We start from the raw sequence: 19,325 nt of genomic DNA on the forward strand, positions 1-19,325 counted from the left end.
CTCATAGGTGGCATATTCTAAAAGACCCTCCTGCTTCAAGTCTCTCAACTTGTCCCACAACTTTTCTGAAGTGGTACCTCCCCCAAAGCGCCTCTTAAAAGCGGTTTTTAAGGGTTCCCAATCATCCTTGGTTGCTCGTGGAAGTGCATTGTACCATGATCTAGCTTCTAGCTTCATGAGATGCTTAAAGATTCTAACCCGGGATTCATCCGTATCTTTGTTGCTCACTACACATGCTACTTCAAAGTCATCTAGGAAGTCTGTTACCAAATCCTCCCCCTTCTTTCCTTTAAATGTTGGAAATGCTACACTTGCCATGATTACTGAGAGAGAGCTAGAAAGACACACTGCTTAACTTGCAAAAGTTTTTTCTTCTTTACAAGGAGGCGTGTATACCCTCTTATACTAGGACATAGATTAAAACTTCAAACGGTACATTGCCTCGTACCAAAGGCAGGACAAATGGTTGATCTGATGCCAGAACCTCAAAAAATCGCTCCCCACCCAGCATGGTGTCAATGACGTGCTGGTAGTGAGCCTTCAAATCCAGTATTACCTTGATTGAGCGTACACGTGTTGGTATGTGTGATCTGTCTTGAGGTAGGTTGTACTGATTCATGTGAAGCTTAGAGGTGCTTAGTCACTGTCCAAGCTTGTGGGAGAGGGTGGTGTTCTTTCCTGAAACAAACTCAGTAGATCCCTAGTTTCTCTAGTGAGAGTGTGAGCCAATGATTCCGTTATCTGTGCTGCAGCATCAGGTGCGACTTGAAAACTGACTGTGATAATTACCTTAGTGACTTGAGTTACCCGATTCTCAAAGTAGAATAGTGTTGATTCTCTATTGTGTAGAGCTCCTTCCATTTTGTTGTTGTGGGTTGGTTGTAGGTTGCGGACATGGTTTCGACCTTCTCCTTCTTCTTCTTGGCACTTGGCCTATGTATATCCACTGGGTTTGGCGTGTTGGTTGACTCTCCCACTGCAAATCAATTACCGTTATGCCTGGCACTCGAGCTTCGATGGAGATGCGGAGTTTGTCTAGTTGTGCTTGGAGCTCTTCTTCTTCTGTCGTCCAATTAGCAAATCCTGCTAGCCATTCATCCATTCACAATAGTTTAGGGGTTTCAGTCTTGTAAACTGAAGGGTTTCATGAAAAGATCCTCCGTGGGGGCACCAAATGACGGGAGCAAAGCGAACCCTGAACCCCGACGGCCTCTAAAACACCGGGGACCGAATGGCGCGTCTCGAGCCTATCATGGTAATGCAAACAGGGGGCACCACCTAGCTTCAGCGGCTAGGACACAAACAACACACCACCATAACAAAGTTTTCATCCAAGAGAGATGGATGATTGGGAGTAATGATGAAGAGGAAAGGGAATGAGATCAAGTGAGAGAGAGAGAGAGAGAGAGAGAGAGAGAGAGAGAGAGAGAGAGAGTGAGGGAGGGGGTATAGCGGCTTAGTACTTAGGCACCACAAAAGGATGGCGAATCCGCACACCCTTCACACATACACAAGCTCACTCCAAACACAAGACTAGGTGGCGATTCCGCACACCTCACATGTGCAAAACATTGCAAGAAAACATACTCACAAAACCTCAAGCTTTATTTAGAGAATAAGGCGATGAAATGGGGAGCATAGGGTAGGGGAATGAGAAGGGAGAGCGTGGTAGAGCACATGGCGGATAGGTGGGAGTTGATGGCGAAGACTCGCACGAGGGTTATGGCCATCATCCTTCATTTAGTTTCCCTTCATCTTCCATAGCCCAAGGGTGTATAGGTCATGCTCAAGACGAGCATGGTGATTGCGGTGATGGTGATGGTGTGGGTGTGTGTGTGTGTGCACTAGGCACACACAGTGCATAGTGTACTCTTTGGTGATGGTGTGTGTGTATTTAGTGTGATGGTGACCCCTCTTTATATAGGGGAGGAGGGGGGAGGAATTCTAGAATTTAGAAATGAAGAAATCATTATCTACATAGGCCATGTGACTATGGGCCTAACTTGTCTGGCTGTGTGTATATGTGCCAGAACAGCAGTCTCATGAGAGAGAGACTAAGAGAGAGAGATGGGTTGATGAAAAAAAGTGAGAGGTGACATGGAGAATAAAGTAATTACAAGAGGGGAGAGAGGGGAGTGTGTTCAGAGGTGAATCCGTGTGCAGATGTGTGAGAACACAAGAAAAATCAGGCAACCACCGGGTGGGGATGGGTCTGTGGGCACTTTTTTTTAGTGAAACTGAGTGTGTGTGAGTGTGGGGGAGGTTATTTAGCTACAAGACAAGAGACATGGCGCCCTTTAGAGAGAGGGGGGGGGTATTTGGGTCATGGGATATGATAGGAGAGAGAAAGAGGGGGTGGGGTATACTATTTTGGAAGATAGGGTAAGTTGCATGTGAGTTAGGGTGCATTATTGGTGAGTTATAATGCATTATTGGTGAGAGGTGGGGTAGCTTGAGGGGAGAGAGAAAGGAGAAAGGACAAGGGGAAGAGAGAGGGGGTTGACCTTTTGAGTGGAGGAGAGGAAAAGGGACACACGGCGGGGCAACAGTGAAGAAAAAGGAGGCAAGGTGGGGATGGGCTACCCCGCAGGCATGAGGTGGCCTATTTTACCTTTCTTATATATTTACATAATCATACTTTATTTTTTTCTTACTTTTTCCAATGCCTTTTATCACTCCCTCCCTAAGAGGGGTTTTCATGGGGTGGGGACGAGAGAAGAGGGGTATGGGAGCTTGGCTTGTGAAAAGCCCCATCAGCACTATTATGCAGAAAACGGCACTGACAGAATTTCTGTACAAAATGAAGAAGTAGCCTGTGCAGTACTGCCTGTAGTGGAAACGGAGGCCGAAATGAGCAGGCGTGTGCTGGAGAAGCTGGCGACTAAGCCCGGGAGGACGTGACCTGGTCTGATACCAATTGTTGGAAATAGGGTTGCAGAGAAACACACACAGCTTGGAGAAGATGAAGGAAGCTCAAGGCACACAATAGAGAGTGTGTTACTTAGTGTGCAATGGAAAGATAGATAGCCCTAGAGTGATGGGCGTATATACAAATGCACGGGGAAAAAACATCCTAAAGAGGGAAAAAATGCCCCGGCGGTCCTAGTGTGTTCACACACATCACTACCACATGTATATGGTAACATTGAGTTGGTTCATTCTGATGTTTGGGATCCTCCAAGTACGCCATAACTTGGTGGCTCATTATACTATGTAACATTCATAGACGATGCGACTAGAAAAACATGGATTTATGTCATGAAGAATAAGTCCGATGTATTTTCCATATTTCAGAGGTGGAAAGCCTTTGTGGAGAATGAAACAGGTACCAAGGTTAAATGCCTCAGATCTGACAATGGAGGTGAATATTGCAGCCAAGCTTTTGAAATCTTTTGTGCTAGCAATGGCATTTGGAGGCAAAGAACAACCCCAAGGACACCTCAACAAAATGGCATTTTGGAAAGGATAAACAAAACAATCATAAAGCGAGCATGAAGCATGTGGCTACATGCAGGCCTACCGCTTGAGCTTTGGGAAGAAGCTGTAAGCACGTCTGTGTACTTAATCAACCGGTCACCCTCGACGGCATTGGATGGGGGAGTTCCAAAAGAGGCATGGACAGGTAAATCGGTGAATTATGCATTCCTCAAAGTGTTTGGGTGTGAGGCTTTCATGCACATAGATAGAAGCCTAAGATCAAAGCTAGATGCAAAGTCCAAAAAGTGTTTCTTCATTGGCTATGGAGAAGGTGACTTTGGGTATCGCCTATGGAATCCTGAAGATGGTAAAATCTTAAGGAGTAGGGATGTAATTTTGAACGAACAAAATATGTACAAAGATTACTTGGAAAGAAAACAAACAAAAGAAACAGGTGATGAGTACATGGAGCTTGAGGACAGTGAAGACTCAAGGACTGCAAACGGTGACAATGTGCAACAACGTCAACCAAATGAGGAGCCTCAATCTATTCCTCGAAGATCTATAAGAGCAAGTAGACCTCCAGAAAGGTTTGCTTCTTCCTTCAACCATCTCTTGATCTCAGATTCTAGAGAGCCAGAATCATACGAAGAATCTATGCAACATGAATCATACGAAGAAGCTATGCAACATGAATCCAAAGAAGAATGGACGAAGAGCATGCAAGTGGAGATGGACTCACTACATTGCAACCAAACATGGGAGTTGGTTGAGTTGCCTAAAGGTAAGCGGGCACTTCAAAACAAATGGGTGTACAAGCTGAAGGAAGAAAAAGGTGGGAAGACAAGGTACAAGTCTAGGCTTGTGGTAAAAGGGTTTTCTCAAAAGAAAGGTATTGACTTCAATGAAATATTTTCTCCTGTTGTAAAAATGAACTCAATTAGGCTTGTCTTAAGCCTTGTGGCTGCTCATGATTTAAATCTCGAGCAAATGGATGTAAATACGGCATTCCCTCACGGTGACTTAGAGGAGGAAATCTACATGCTTCAACCAACGGGGTATGAAGTAAAAGGTAAGGAGAAAATGGTTTGCAGATTAAAGAAGAGCTTGTATGGTTTAAAGCAAGCATCAAGAAAATGGTACTTGAATTTTGATCGATGGATGTTGGATCATGGATTCACAAGATGCAACTCGGATCACTACGTCTACACGAAGAATTTGGGAGATGGGAAGTTCATCATCCTAATGTTGTATGTTGATGACATGCTGATTGCAAGTGCTAACATGTAGAACATCAAAGACCTAAAAGAGGAGCTGTCTAAATCTTTTTCAATGAAAGATTTAGGTGCTTCAAAGAGGATACTTGGTATGAAAATATCAAGGGACATGACGAAGAAGACAATAAAACTATCTCAAGAGGATTACATTAAGAAGGTACTAGAAAGGTTTGCAATGCGAAATGCAAAACCAGTTTCTACACCTTTGGCTGGTCACTTTAAATTAACAAAGGATATGTGTCCAAAGACACAAGAGGAGATAGCCTATATGTCTAAAGTTCCATATGCTGCAGTGGGTAGGTTCTCTAATGTATGGTATGGACAAGGCCAGACATTGCACATGCAGTGAGAGTTGTGAGTAGGTTCATGGATAACCCAGGTAAAGAGCATTGGCAAGCTGTGAAGTGGATACTTAGGTATCTAAAAGGGACAACAACAAATGCTTTGTATTTTGGAGGAATTAATATTTTTCTAGAAGGGTATGCTGATGCAGATATGGCAGGTGACAAAGATACTTGAAGGAGCACTACTGGCTATGTGTTCACGGTTGGAGGCATAGCAATAAGCTAGGATTCAAAGCTGCAGAAAGTGGTCTCACTTTCTACCATGGAAGTAGAGTATGTAGCAATGAAGGAGGCAAGCAAAGAAATTATGTGGCTTCACAGATTCTTATAAGAGCTTGGATTCAAACAAGACAATTGTGTCTTGTACAGTGATAGCCAAAGTGCTATCCATCTTGCGAAGAACTTAGCCTTTCATTCAAGGACAAAGCACATTGAGGTGAGATATCACTTCATACGCACTCTTTTGGAAGAGGGACAGCTAAAGCTAGGAAAGGTGCATACAAGTGAAAATCCTGCAGACATGTTTACAAAGGTGGTCAACAAGGAGAAGCTGAGCTTTTTCTCATCTTCAATCGTCATTCAAGGATAAGAAGCCAGGATGGAAAGCAGTCACAGGTTTGGTTTGGAGATCAGTCTCCAAGTGGGAGATTGATAAGTATGGAGCCTGATTTACCCCTTGTAATTTTCTGTGGTAAAAGCGCACATTTGTAAGGCCCTTATTATGAGGAGAAGCCATCGTGCGTGAAGGAAAATCACTCACTAGAAACCAAAATTTTCACGGGCAAGAATCAGGGCTGGTGGCCGGTTGGCCGGTGGCCGGTAGTCGATGGCTGGTGGCCGGTGGTCGGAAGTCAATGGCCGGTGCCGGTGGCCGAATTCAAAAGTGGATTTGAATACACAAGGGTAGCCACACATGGGAGGATTGGAGGGTCCGATTTGGACTTATTCAAACAAGGGTAGCTGCACATGGCTGCCTCTCATGAGAGAGGGCAACCCTTTTGGCCTATAAAAGGAGGCCATTCCTATACACGTTATATAGTGTGAAGTTGATGCAACAAGGTGAGTGTGAGGAGGTGAGAGTGAAGCAAGGTGGGAGCTCTATTAAGGGTTTAATCCCTTTGTAAACCACTTCTTCTTTTGAAGTGCTAAAGCCATTGAGTGGCTGCTTTCCCGTGGACGTAGCCCACATTGGGTGAACCACGTATATCGTGTGTACTCTCTCTCTCTCTCTACTCTATAATCTCTTGTGTGTGAAATCTGTCTCTCTCCATTAAGTAATCTACTCAAATATCTATTTAGCTACGTTATATTTCCTAACACATACACAATATGCTAGACACCATACCCACTAAGCTAACTAGCATAACTTCTATGTTAACTAGCATAACTAGGTTTGACAACTACCATACACAATATGCTAGACACCATACCCACTAAGCTAACTAGCATAACTTCTATGCTAACTAGTATAACTAGGTTTGACAACTACCATACACAATATACTAGACACCATACCCACTAAGCTAAGTAGCATAGCTTCTATGCTAACTAGCATACACAGGGCTAGTGTAGGAATCAAGGCTGGATAAGTGTTCCTTAACATTATCTTACCAGAACTCTGTGTGACTGGAGGTCCTTGCCCTGTGACCTTGCCACACCATTTAGCTAGTATCCTCTGATGGTGGGCAGGTGGAAGCTGTACATTTGGTCCCCAGGGAGCATGCAGCAACAAAGCAGATTAGGTGATGGGTATGCTCACATGGAATTTTGACCATTGCACTTATTTTGTGTACGTCTAGTGGCAGACCATAGCCAATACAAACTTTGTTTGTTGTCCCATCGCGTACCCCTCTTATACACTCTATAAAAGTGTCCATAGTTATCTTGCATAGAGCAGTGGGGATGAAGGAGCCTTGTATCATCCTACTTATCTGCATGAGCAGATGCAATTGACTATCGCAAGCGTGCACTTTTGCTTCCTGCACCTCCACATTAATCTACAAACCAATCAAAACAGAGGCATGGTAATTACAGAGGATAGTTGTGCACATATTCAAAACATAAGGTTCAATCACAAAAACCATCGGCACTTACATGAAGACAGGTTATGTCAATAACAACAGGAGTGGGGGTGTCCTCACTATGAGGAAACCCCAAACCATCCAGTGTCTCCTTCAGTGTAAGTGCTACTGGACTGAATTGTTTTACAAAACCCTTCGCAAAAGCCGACTTAATTTCCATGTTGGTGGGGGGCTTCTGGTACACCCTGTTGTGTAGCTGAAGTGCTTGGTCGTACATGTCGCTATGAATGCTACTGCATTTGAAGCAATATTTGTTGCAATCCTTCACCTCTCTGAATACATTGAACCACTCCAAATTTGTAATCTGCTCCCACTTCACCAATTTGGGATCGTCATCGTCCATGGAGAGGCCATGGACAACATTAAACTCTTCTGTTGTTACACAAAACTTTTCCTATAGTTGGATGTTCAGCTTGGGAGCTTTCCATCGGCCTGCACACCACACAGGATTATAAGATTAAAACCTTACAAAACCCCACTAGAATAGGGCTGTCAAGTAATTTCGACACAGGCAATTGTGTGGGCTCTCCTTAGATGCAATCATCTAAGCATGCACCTTGAATGCCTCAGGCAATGCACAAGCACGTGATCAGTGTGAGAGAATCCACAACTAGATTGCAGCTAGGGGCTACTGCAAAAACAAGCATATAAGCTGAATGCATAGTCCTCTGTGTTGATTGCAGCATATGCTTAGCAACACAATTTTCTCATGGATGAGAGGATTCACTAATATATTAGTAGTCGGGGCATGCTAGAGAAATGTGTCATGCTTTGCTTGATTTACAACTTCCAAATGTGGCCCCCTCATTGAAAAGTAAGTGTGTGTGTGTGTGTGTGTGTGTGTGTGTGTGTGTGTGAGAGAGAGAGAGAGAGAGAGAGAGAGAGAGAGAGAGAGAGAGAAGAGTACCTGAGTCCTACTTCCCCTTCCCTGCATGCATGTCTTTGACATTGTGGATCCTTGGGAATTAAAAGCATTCAATTTTTTGTAGGGTGGAGGAGAAGCAACAAAACCTTTGCCCCTCAACTTCCTTCTCGGTGGAGTACTGTCAAGATTGCTGTTGGAGGTGGCTGGCTCTAGTGGTGAGCTATCCTCCACTTGGGCTGACTGCTGGCCTCTGACTGTAGACCTGCTTGCAACTCGCAATCTCTTTCCTCCCTCTCTCTGACCTGTGGCCCCTGCACTGTGCTTCCATCCATGTTTCATGACTACATCACTACCTCAACGTAATGACTGAGCTTAACTGTTAGAGATTTTTTAAAAATATTATGATTCATTTTTTTGAAGTCCAAGTATTACACTTTGTATAGTTCATGATGGTGACCCACACACTTGAAAAAACATGATTGTCCTATCCATGTGTTATGCTTACAAGATGTGCTTGTTGGCATATGTTAACTAGCACAAAAAGCATGATACGTTAACATGCTTTCACCCATATGTTTTTTCATAACCGTTGGCCATAAGCCTTGCCTTGTACATGCTCACAATGCCATCAGAATTGTGCTTTATCTTGTAAACCCACATACATCCAATTGTCTAGCACCAACTTCCATGTTCCATTCCATAGCTTGCTTTCTTTACATCATCCTCAAAACAAGTGGGTTCTACACCATCTAGAATCTTCTCTATATATGCATAATGATGAGCCACATAACGTTCATAAGTCAATCTCTACAAAAAATGTCTTACTCTCTCACATCTATGTAGTCTAGGATGACTTCTAAGTACCTGATTCCTTGCTTTCATCCTTCTCGCACCTGAAGTATTTATAGAGAGTATGCCAAACTCCTCATCTAAACTCTACTCAGAACCAATGTTATCACCATCATCATGACCATCACTCAAATTTGGTAGCTTAGGGGCATCATCAACTTTTTTCCTTCTTTTTTTTTTGATACATTTGAAGATTTAGCAAGACTCACAACCTGCCACTCCATGGCTTCTAACCATGAACTACCATAGGTGACCCTTGTGCCCCCCCTGCGGCCCACTCAAAATGTGTGATTGTGCACCTCTATTTTTTGCTACCACATTACCTCTTACATCAAACCCTAAATCATCCTTCACATCAACATACCAATTTCCCATTTCTCAAAAAATGTCTTTGCTTACCTTGAATTTAGTTGTGATAGGATTGTAACATTTATATCCTTTTTTTCAAGGGAATATCCAATTAACATGCTTTCGGATCAAGATTACTTCCAAACTGATTACTGATCCGTCACATGCACATAAGCAATACATATGAACACTTTAAAATTTGATACATCCAAGTTTTCACCATAAAACTTCTCTTCTAGTGTCATATCATGTATTGTAGTAGTAGGGATCATGTTCATAATATAAATACATGTAGCAAAAACTTCAACCCAGTAACAATAAGGCATGTTCTTCTTACTAATTCATAGCTCTATCAACTTCTGTTATATGTATGTTATTCTCATTCATCATAACTCTAGCAACTTTTGCTACAAGCGGAGCCCAGAGGGCCCTGCAAAATACCAAAATAACACGCTCCAAAGCATAAAAGAACAAATCTACATACCTGATGACTCGCACAAGTCCATAGTTGAGCTAAATGCAAACTGAGAGAGAGAGAGAGAGAGAGAGAGAGAGAGAGAGAGAGAGAGAGAGAGAGAGAGAGAGAGAGAGAGAGAGAGAGAGAGAGAGATAGATAGATAGATAGATAGTTCTATTATCGTCCTGGGAGGTCAAATATGACCTATGGGACCAAATGAACATGTCACGTGGTGTGAGTGGAGTTCATAAGTGACTCTCGATGCTCAAAAATGGCTGAAATGAGTGTCGCAATAGAGAGTCCACATCGTGGTTGGGAGAGGAAGGTATGTAGGGAGAGCTCATGGCTGAATATATGGGGAAAAGAGGACCTAATGTGGTCAAAAGCTGAGCACTCAAGTAGTGTGTGGTACTCACTCTCTCGCACTTGACGAGGGCATAAGGTGCAAAGTCGATGACACTCCTCGCCAGTGCCCCAACGTCCTGTCTCGCAGCGTAGAGAATGGGAGCTAAGACGAATGGAGGCAATTGTGCGGATCGCACTCAACGGGATGGGCTCAAGGATGTAGGAATGGGTTCGGTTACCTCGTTCCGAGAAGAAGAGAGATTTGTAGTTTGGGGCAACGTGTGTGGTGTAATGGCTGAAGCGAGAACCTCCAGATTTCTCCCAAGCCATGATACATTGGCATTGTAAGAAGGCCTCATTAACTTGGGAGTCGATCGACGCATCCTTGACCAAGTGACATGCATCCCATCTTCCAAACCATTTCTTGATATCAAGCATCCACCCCGAACTTAGTATTTTGCTCTTGCATGTCTTTTGAACCTTTTGACTTGCTTCATATGCGATTCTAGGAAGTCGATGCAAAGGGCTACGTTGTGTCTTACGCATGTACTCCACAACCCTTTCCATGCCCAAGACCTCAATGGGAAGCGATCCGGACTCAAGAAGTAAGAGCATGTAGGGTGTTTGTGTCTTGACTTGGAGAAAGTTGGTGAGAAAACGCTTTTGGACATTCTCAAACTCTTTCCAAGTAGACTTCCCGATGCTTCCACCCCACACCTCCACTCCATAAAGAAGCACCGGTGTCACCAATGTGTCAAAGAGGTACTTTTTGAGAGCCCAACACTTGATCTCTCCTGCATTGCACATGTTCTCAAATGCATAATAAGCCCTCTTTCCGGCTTCCAAGCGACGCATTGCACAATCCTTCCATTTATGATTGGATGGAACCTCAAGGCCAAGGTACTTGAAGTGATCTACCACTTCAAGTTTCTCATTGTTGTATACAATGCATGGATTTTCGTCATTGAGGGTCTTTACAAGCATAACCTTGGTTTTGGATCCATTCACGATCAGCCCGCTATGTAGGCAAAAGCGTTCCAAGACACTCATAAGCTTTTGTGCATCTTCTAAGGTATGTGCCAAGAGCACTACATCATCGGCATAAAGCAAAAGCATGATCACCGCATTTCCAATCTTAACCTCTTCTATGCCTTCTTGCTGCATAAAATCAAGAACCATGTATTCCAATTCATCAATGAGTAGCCCAAAGAGGGTTGGGGAAAGTGGGCATCCTTGTTTGACACCAATAGTGCTTGCAAAAAATTCTGAAATTCCATCTCCCATACGTAATCGACATATCACTTTTTGGTAGATGCGAAAGACTGCATGCATAAATTCTCTCGGCACTTGAAGGCTTTGCATACGTCTCCAAAGATTTCCTCGCGGTACCATGTCAAAAGCTTTCTTGAAATCCACAAAGCAACAATACAACTTTTTTCCTTTCAATCGAGACGCTTCCATAAGAACTCGAAGAGTGACAAGGTGATCAATAGTGCTATGATGCTTTCGAAAACCTGCTTGGCCAAGTGCACGTTTGCCATTCTTTTCAGCCCATTCACTTATCTTCATCTCCATGATACATCCAAATAACTTTGCCATCAAAGAACCAACCATTATAGTGCGATAGTTGTTCACATTGTTTACATCTCCTCCTTTGTGCAAAGGTTTGATCCAATTTGCACTCCAATCATGAGGCATGCCATACTGAAGTGCAAGGTTAAACATATCGCATATCCAATATCGTGTTTTCTTGCTTGTCCATTTAATCATTTCAGCCTTGACACCTTGAAGGTCACCTGCCTTGCGAGTAGCAAGTTTCTCAAGCGCACGGCATACATCTTCAATGGTAAAGAAGGGAGACATAAATGGAAGGGAGCTACAACCCTCCATCTTATAAACATTGGGTTGCTCATAGAGGTTCTTACAATGCATATACATATCCTCAAGAGTCAAGTCACCAAAGCTCTCAATGCGCTTGCCTTTTAGATTTTGCCAAAACTTGCCACATGCATGTCCTTTCTCTTGTGCTAAAAGAAGTTGTTTTTTGACTTCCCACCTTCTCCTCTTCTTTTGAACAAGTGCTTTGTATGTGTGTGAACATTCCAAGTAAACTTCCTTGTCTTTGATTGCATCCAATCTTAGCAAGTGTTTTCGGGCTTGACTACATTCCATGTCAAACCATTTCTTCTTGGTGCTACCCTTCTTAGACCTTTTGCAAGACATGTGTTTCGCCGAAAAGCATTCCTTCGCACAAGAGAAAATTACTTCTTTGAAAACTTTCCACTTGCATTCTAATGTTGGGCTCCCTTGATGCTCTATCATGCTTAACATTTGGTCCACCATATCAGCATATATAAGTGCTCGTTTGAAGTCTAGACGTAGGTACAAATGATTCACATCATGATTGGAGGCTACATGCTCGGGCCGTTTACCACACTTGAGGTCAATACATAACATCCTATGATCCGATTCCGGATTCCATTCACCAAGTGTAAAGCTTTGTATGCATTCTAGAGTGGCTTCTGAGAACAACATATAGTCAATCACGCTAGCACCATTGTGCTTTCTACATGTAAAGTCATTAGTGCCTTGCCATAGAGATACACCATTTGCAATGAGCATTCCGGTACTATTGCACATATGTAGAAGTGACTTTCCATAGTGATCCACTTCTTTTGCATCATTAGAACTTCGATTATACATGTATGAGTCATCCACTCTTCTTGATACATGCGGCATGTCGACTTGTTGTGTGTCGTGTTGTAACATATTTGTGCGAGCATTCATGTCTCCAAAAACAATGACTTCACCTTGATCCTTTAATAAGCAATGTCTTCCTCTAGTTCAACAAAGGGCTGATCTCTATCCATATTCAAGCGAGCATAAAAGTTGGAGTCATAGTGAGGAATGTAGCAGCCGGCCACAAACATGACTTGACCATTTGGTGGGCTGATTTTCAGCCATAAGTAGCGTTTATACTTATCTTCTTTGACAATGGAAACATCTTTCAAACCCTTTTTGGTCATACATGCTATGCCTCCTTGGCCTCTTCGTTGCTTTGCATTTTTGGCCCACATCAAAGAATGTACATCGTATTTGTCAAATCCAAGAATTCGTTGCGCATCATGCTCCCATGTTTCGACAAGAAGTATCACATCGGAGTCATTGGTAAGCTCATCAATGCCAATTCCCGCATTCCATGGATACCCGTTACAATTCCAGAAGCTTATTCGCAAGCGTGAGTTGGTCTCATAGATCATGTGTCCCTATTTGTTGGGTGGACTTGCATCCTCCTCAAGTGCCTTTTCTTCTTGAGATGATACCTTAACCTTCTTGCTTCTTTCCTCGTATGCTTTGCGACGTACATTTTGTTGCATAAGAGTGCGATCCTCATATACATTACAACCCGTTCCTTTGAGGTAGATCCAACCATTGTCAAGGATGATCTTTCTCTTTACCTCATCAGCCATGGTACATACAATAGGTCTTTCTCCCGAGCGAGGGACTCCTTGTTTTCCAACTCGATGTGCACCATAAGCCATGATTCCTGACATGCCAAAGTGTGTAGCAAAAAACTCTTCAATAGCAACCGCAAGAGATTGGGGTGTTTCCATGCTTTCCTCCTTGATTCCACGAATGACGATGTTCTTTGAGCGTTTTTGTCGTTCTTGCAATTCTTGAGTGTCCACATTCTCTACATTCTTTGCTTGGACAACGGCTTGCGTGATAGGAGATGTAGAAACCACATTATTCTTACATATATCAGCCCATGATTTGGATGCATTTCTCATCTCACATACATCATGTCGTATTGTATCTATCGTTTCCTCTTTCAATACATGATCACTCTCAACTTTGCTCAAGCGCTCTTTCACTACATTCATGTCCACAAGAGAGCGTTTACATTCTTGAACTTCATTCTCAAGATGCATCAAGCGCGTTGTTTGCATTTCAAGAACCTTCTTGAGGTTCTCATTCTCCACAACGAGAACTCTTAAAGTACCATTTTCCATTGCAAGTGCGCGCAACTCTTCACCTTGCTTGTTGACGGTTTCTTGTAACGAGATCAAGTAAGCCATGATCATTGCTTCCATTGTTGTAGACGATGTGGTTGGATTAGCATCCAAATTCCTTGGAGATTTTGCATCATTCTCCATGGCGAGTGTGGCTTTTCCACCCTTGCGAGTTTTGTCTGACATTGCCTTCAAGTCGGCAACAAAAACGCAAAGTTTTGACAGTTTTTTCAGTTCTGAGATTCTGTTACAGCAAAGCCTTCCATTACACAGAAAAATTCTGTCTTTACATCAATGCGTAGAGGGCTTCGTGCTCTTCGATTGAGGCTATAGATCACCTAAATCGGAGTTCGGATGAGCAAGTTATGGTCAAAAGAGTGAACTGCTGTCTACTAGAGAGAGAGAGAGAGAGAGAGAGAGAGAGAGAGAGAGAGAGAGAGAGAGAGAGAGAGAGAGAATGGGAGAGAGCAAGAAGGCACGTACATGCACACCTCCTAGAGTGGAGTGCTATGCCGGCACGGCAAGAGAGAAGAGAGGAGAGGAGAGGAGAATAAGACGGACGCTGGGTGTAATCTACCCCCATGCAAGAGTGACCATTTTCCTCTTGCACGTATTTACTTTATAGATTTCTTGAATGGTCAAAGTGTGTACAAACTAACCGGTCAGTCATAAATGGCCAAATCTCATAAAAGAGCACTTGAATAATAAAATATACATAAAATGCCATATCCTTTCACATAGTCCATTAGCTGCTAATTCTTTTTCCACCTGTTAGTTACAATAAATAGTAAAATATCAATTCAATTACATACCTCACCATTGGAAAGCAACTATACTCAGTTGCAAATATAAAAATCTGCAAACCATACTTGTCAAAAATAGAGATTAGAAATTTCTGTAAAAAATAACACATAGTAAAAGAAAAATTAATGAAACTAAACAACACTGTTTATGTCTGTTGTCATCCACGTACTGCATATTCTAGTGTCCCATACCACTAGAATAAGTAGTATATGTCATACCCTGATAAATCAAGATATCATTGGTCACTCTCATCGTTCAATAATCAATTCTCATCAATCTCAAATCCAATTCTATAAATATTGTTCCGAGAGGAAAATGTCATATATCAAGTCCAAATCTCACATAAATCCAAATCCAAATAGCTGCCAACATATACCCATTACAAATCCAAATCCAAATATCCTTCATTTTGTATACCCAGGTAATAAAATCATACTAAGGACAGTGGTGGCCAGCCACTGCAGCATGATTTCATGATTGGTGTTGCCTAAATTGGCAAATGTACACCAATAAGACGTAATGCCTAAATTGGTGAATCTACACCTATGCTACCTAAATCGGTGGATCTACATTTAATTTTGTTTACAATAATGAATCCGTAAATTGTTGATGTGCTGCCTAAATCGACGGATCTGCACGGACAACTGGTGTTGCTTAAATCGGAAAATCTACACTAGGATGATATTTTTGCACTGCCTAAATTGGCAAATCTATGTGCTTGTGACCAATGGACTAGACAAGACATAAAAATTACAAAACATTTACCTAGCACCAAATTGGAGTATGTTTGAGTAGCCAAAATACTTACAAATTGTTGTCCACTGTCCCAGAGCACCAAAGCACCTTGGCTCATTTGAGTAGTTACAGAGATTAATGACAAAGTATCTTAATGAAAGTTCCTTTCAATACACTTGGAAGCCATGACCTTAGCAATCTTTGAGTATTAAGCTTAGAAGACAATGCAGAGAAATAAAATATGAAAAGAGGAGTGACATATTTGATGTACATACCGGAAGGATAGTTTGCATATGAAAATGTACGTACCTATTTGTGTGTGTGGTGAGCGTGAGGCTCTTGTAGTACTTTAACTCATGTGTTTAGCAATGTATCTCTCATACTAATTGAAATCCTGTTTGTGTAAACACCATTTGCTACCATCATTTGTTACTTGAAATCAGAAGGTCAACGGTCCAATTTAACTTCAAAAGTATTAAGAAGGAATGGACGAGTGAAATGTACTACCTCATAAGTAGAGTATGTGCAAACATCATCCCTGCAACCTTCTGGGTAACGAAAGAGAGATGTTTTGATGCCTTGTACAACCCATGTGCCAGGTAAGAGTTTCAGAGTTCCACAACATAAGCACACAAAAATGAAATATTGTAGTGTGAGGAGAGATTTCACAGTGTCGTGCAGCTCCGCTCCCATGCTAAAAAAAATTCCAAGAAGATGTAGATCAAGCTTATTGAAGCCTATACATTTAATGGTCAGTGATCAAGGCTTGCTAATAGGCCAAGTTTAATGATTAATATATGCCAGATGCGGCTTAAAAGGGCCAACAGATGCCTTAATGATTCCAAAAATGACTATGCTTGAAGTGGGCACAAATGGGATATTGTGATCTAAAACTGGAGTGCTTGAAGTGCTCTACCGGCCTGTCTTTACGGCTCACCGATTGGAGCTACGGTGAAGAAGTTATGGCAGTTTAAAGTTTAAGTCGATTGCAGATCCATACCGGATTGGGCAATTGCAGTTGAGGTGACAGAAATGAAATGAATACACAAGCCTAAAGTGCTCACTTTTTGGAGCACCTCGGTCTTTTCAGATCAGTGATCAGGGTCCCGGTTGCCATGATATGAGCCGTTAAATATTCACCAGGGGCCGCCTCCGTACCAGTCAGGCTGGCTCGGATGGAGTGCCATCTTGGATTTTTATAGCCTCAGTAGGGTTAGTATGAATTTTATGTAGCTTAAAAGGTTTATAGGGATTTACGGCTCGTCAGGCAAAGTCCGACTTGATCAGATAAAAGGGCTTGAGGCCGATGACAATTGTCGGCGTGCTACTGAATTGGGTAATTGTGGCATTATTCGAGATGCTGGTACGCACAGTAAAATTCACGATGATATGGTTAGTGAAGGATTGTTGGAGGAGACGACATGCTTAGCAATGCCCTGGTTGTTATGTATGATAAATTCGATGCCCGTTAAAAGGTTGCCCGGCTTCAAAGGCTACCCAAAAACTTGAGAAGGCCGCCCAAATGCAACCAAAGAATTGGGGCATTGGACGCCGACAATGAAGCTTTGCCCGCCCATAAGCCAAATTACCTTGGCCGCCCATAAACAGATAGATTAGCATGGTCGCCCACTTGCTAAGAAAAAAGGGGTAACCCTATTTTATTAAGGAAAAAGTTTGAAGCCAAAGAAAAGGAGGTGGCGAACAACATGCGGAGGGCGCAGGAGGGAGAAAGTCACTCGCGCGAGCCGGCTCGGGCCTCAGACGGTGTAGGTGAAGAAGGGAAAAGTTATTAAAATCTCCTCGCGCTTCATTTTGGTCCAAGCCGTGGCCGATTTGGCACTGGTCAGCTCCGGGTTTGCCACATCATGGCAGGTGCTCCCATTCCACGTCAGTCACACAGCACCGTGACTGCGTGGTGGGGGCAAAAAACTGGAAGGGCTATTATAGGAGGGCTATCAGCGAAGAGAAAGGGGAGTTGTTCTAAGAAGAAGAAGACGAGAAGAACTAAGGCGAGGAGAACGAAGGCAAGGAGGACCAAGGCGAGGAGGTGAAGGGAGCCAAGGCGAGGTCTCTCTCTCTCTCTCTCTCTCTCTCTCTCTCTCTCTCTCTCTCGATCTCCAATCAAAGCAAGGAGTTTTCTATCTCTCTCTCGGCCATGGCGACATAGGGGAGCCAAGAGGGTTAATCTCTCTCTCTCTCTCTCTCTCTCTCTCTCTCTCTCTCTCTCTCTCTCTCTCTCTCGACTGTGGAGAGCAAGCTCGAGGCTTGAAGCCGGTGAAGCACTAAGAAAGGGAAATCTTGGACAACCAAAGCAAGAAGGAATTTCTCTCTCCCTCTCAAGCTTGGTGGAAGCAACAAAGGCTCTCGAGGTGAGATTGGTCAAGCCATGGCCCGAAGCTTGGTCAAGCCAAGGCTCGGAGCTTGGTCAAGGCAATTGCATGCAAGGAAGGTGCTTTAAAGGGGATTCCAAGTGAGGCTTGAACAAGCCAAAGCAAGAAAGGCATGTCGAGGTCGAGGCAAGCAAGCAGCGAGAAGCTAGAGTCGAGGTCAAGGAGGGGAAATCTCTCTCTCTCTCTCTCTCTCTCTCTCTCTCTCTCTCTCTCTCTCTCTCTCTTTCGAGCTTGGACAAGGAAATCTCTCTCTCATTCTTGAGCTAAAAAAAAGGCAAGAAGGGATTCGAAGATAGTAATTGAAGATTTATCAAGCAGTAGAACAACCGATCTAAGAAAACCAGCACAGAAGGATTTTGATCGTCACCAGCAACTTAAATTAGTTATTTCTTTTTGATGAATCACGGAGCCGTTAACGGCCCGGGTAATTGTAACGGGACCCTAAACTCCTTGATTTTAGTGAACGTAAGTGTCAATGTTGTTAACAGCCCGACTTGGCTATTGCCAGCAGAATGTACTCAGAGCTTAAATTGATTAATTGAGGGTTGCGGTGATTGACAAAGCCTTTTTCACCTGTTGTTCTTGTTCTCTTAACACCTCCCACAGCCAGAGGATCGGCGCCTGCCCAACTCACATTTCGAACACATATCCGCCGACAACAGTAATCAATCGTACTATCTACTTAAAAAGAAAGAATAAAAATCCAACAATTTAGATATCTGGCAGCAACAAATGTTTGCAAAACACTGAATACAACATTTAGATGAATATATCCCAATGACTAACAAAATTGTAACTTAAAATTGTGGATAAAGTGTTAATATACGTGTGATAAAATTGAAAGAAAACATGGCCCATCTATGAAATTGAGGAAGGATAAGTAGATGATCAAAATTGAGATGTAAGGTAGAGACGGCTCAATGTATGCACACCATAGATGGGCCCATATTACAAGTTGCACTCACTCCAAATTGTAGAATTCTACCTAGTTTAAGACTAAGCTGAAAAAGAATATCAAAATTACAACACCAACGTCACTCACCACCTGTCTTGGGCAATTGTCTTGTGTGAAATCAAAATGGTGTAGTTTTTTGGATAATTTGTGCAAGGAATCTCACAGTCGTTTTGAGAAGGTATACAAATTAGAATCTTCCAAAGTGTATTCCAAAAATCTAGCACTTGATAAATAACTTTTAGATCACTTAAAGCTTGATTGATGGTTATGAGATTAAGGAGTATAAGAGCAAGATGCAATTAAAGCACAATATTTTGTGGACAATGTAGTTTGGGCACATCGTCCATGCTTCTTAAGTGTGATACTTCAGCTTGAACAAAGTGACAAATCCTATGTAGTCATTAGTTGTTCAAGGGATGCACCAATGTGTATGGAGATGCAGGAG

The sequence above is a fragment of the Adiantum capillus-veneris genome, chromosome 11 (assembly GCF_014529385.1).
Source record: "Adiantum capillus-veneris isolate H3 chromosome 11, ASM1452938v2, whole genome shotgun sequence".
NCBI lineage: Eukaryota > Viridiplantae > Streptophyta > Polypodiopsida > Polypodiales > Pteridaceae > Adiantum > Adiantum capillus-veneris.